Source organism: Bison bison, unplaced genomic scaffold (assembly GCF_000754665.1).
Source record: "Bison bison bison isolate TAMUID 2011002044 unplaced genomic scaffold, Bison_UMD1.0 scf7180017864213, whole genome shotgun sequence".
Lineage (NCBI taxonomy): Eukaryota > Metazoa > Chordata > Mammalia > Artiodactyla > Bovidae > Bison > Bison bison.
This window is the reverse complement of record NW_011494785.1, coordinates 6,196,859-6,199,348: the sequence shown is the minus strand read 5'-3', so window position 1 is coordinate 6,199,348 and position 2,490 is coordinate 6,196,859.

Here is a 2,490-nt window from a genome sequence, read left to right as displayed (position 1 = left end):
CAGTGTCCTGTGCTTGCTCTTAGGAAAGCAGCTGCCTCCAGCGGCACAAACAGAAGTGGAAGTGTGGCTTCGAGGCCTGGGAAGTCCCACTGCTCCTGGGGTGGAGGTGGGGGTCATCCTTGAGGAGACAGAGAACACTTTCTTGTGTCCCTCTCTCCCAGCCCGAGGGCTCCAGAGGCTCTGGACCTGTCTAGATTGACACCCTGTATTTGAGGATGATGCAACAGGTGGTGGAGGCAAAGGGTCCTCTCCTCTGATTAGAGCACCCCTGCTGGCCCCTCAGACAGATGCAAGCTCGTGGAGCACCTCCCGTCCACCTCCCCCTTCTGGTGGCCATGCTCCTGGCTCAGGAGCCTCTGAGGACAGGGCTGTTCAGGAGGCACTTGGAGGGATGGACAGACAGACAGCTGGATGGGTAGACTGGATCAGGGAAGGGTGGTCTAAAAGACTGAACAGATCTTGTCCCTGTGGTCACTGCAAGTCGACAGCCGGGGGGCCCTTTGGCCCAAGGATTCTTCAGAGGGGCCTTACAGCTCACTGGGTCCCTCCCACCTTTTCAAACAAGGAACCTAAAGGCCAGAGAGGGAAGCACCTTTTTCAAAGTCACACAGCCAGCCAGAGCTCCCAGGCTCCCAGCTGGCAGTCACGCTGGCGCCCAGGCCCACAACAACCCTTCCACGGCCTGGGGAACACATGCTCCTAGAGGGAGTTTCTGGGACCCTAGGGGCATGCTACAGGGAGCAGGGTTTTGTCTCATGTAAAAGAATAACATTCTTCTTATAAGAACATTCCAAGGAGAGATTATCTTTCCGAGGCATCATTTAAGTGTTTAGGCAGACTCCTGCCCAGAGTGTAGGGAGGCGAACAGGAAGGAAGCCAGGAGCCTGAGATCAGGGTGTCTGCAGGCCCAGAGGTGGGATGGTGGTCACATCGAGCAGATCTGACAGGAGGCTCCTGATGGTGAGGAGCTGGAGATGCGGACTCAGAGGCCTTGCTCCCTCTCCTGTGCCGACAGCACGCCCTCCCCGTGGAGAAACCCTTGCCCTGCGCGATTAGTGTTGGCTGGCGCAGAGAAGAGCCCTCATTCGCTGGATGGAAAAGAGCACACAGGCTGGACTGGCCTCCAGCCCTTCCCAGCAGTATCCACAGGACGGTGTTCAGCGCCCAAATTCAGACTTGGGAAACACTGGGTTACACAAAAGTGAAAACTCGAGTCTTCAAAGCAGAACTCCTACTATCTTCTAGGAAAGAGAAGTGGCGAGCAGGCTGCCCCAGATGTCTGCGAGCAGAGCGCGGAGGGCTCCCTACCACGGGGTGCCTTTCAATGGCTCTGCTGCACGTTGGTTGGCTCCCTCAGCTGCCAGTCTCTAAGCCACGCCCCAGGCCGGGACCCCAGCCTCCCAGTGAAGAGAAACACCCCGAAAACACGGGGAGTGTGCTATCCCGGGCAATGGCAGGAGGCCCCTGCAGGAAAGAGGCTGCGGTTGGTGGCGCCTGCGCCCTGGGAGCAGCCTCTGGCGAGAGGGAGAAGCTGAGGCAGGGGCCTCGGGTGGTGCTGCACTGCAGCTGTGCTTTCAGGGCTGAACGCACCAAGAGGAAGTTGTGAGTGGCCAGGGGCCTCCCCTTCAGTGTCTGCAGCAGCTGGGGCTCCTAGCAGGCCCAGGCAGCCACTCGCTTCCAGCTGGGATGGCTCTGGGCCCCCCACAGCCCCCCGGGTTCTCTCTGGTGACTCAGCAGTGGCCACAGGCCCCCGAGCAGGGCCTCTTCCGGTGCCGGGATCCGGAGCGGAGAGGAGGGGAACCGTGGCCTTATTTCCCAGGAGAGGCAGAGGAGTCTGCGGGGCAGCCCCCGGGGACCTTGCACGCCTGGATCCTTCCTGACTCCCTCTCTCTCAGAAGGGCCACAAGAGCAGCTGGTCCAGGAAAATGGACGTTTTATTTCCATAAATACTCCTGCTCTCACTCACGCACCGACCCCACTTCTGCCCATGGATAGGTGGGTGAACAAAGCCCAGTGAATGAAAGAGACACGCAAGAACTCCAGTGTAGGACCTCCCTTGGCCAGGAGCCCGGGAGCCCCCAGCTGCGGGCACCGCCTGGGGCATTACCTTTGGGCCAGCCGTCACATGACCCCCATAGTCCCCCCACCCAGAGGCCTGACAGCAAAGGGGCCAGGCGGGTAGAGTGAGATCCCCAGGAGGAGTGGGGGACAGGTGGGGGGCTCCCCGCACTGGGCCCCCTGAGATGGTGACCACAGGGCCACTCAGAGAGAAAAGCTAAGAGAATCAAACCACAAACCCGAGAGTGCAAAGGGCTGGGGGTGCAGGCGTCACCCCCACAGTCACCCGGTTCCTATGGAGGAGGCCTGAGCTGGTCCCGGCTCCAGCCCGGCCCCAAGTTATGGCTGGGCCTTCCCATAAGGCATAAGAGACAGGCAGGGAGGGCCCCTCCCCCGGCCGGGGGGCCGGGTAGGGCCGAGGGCCCGGCCCCT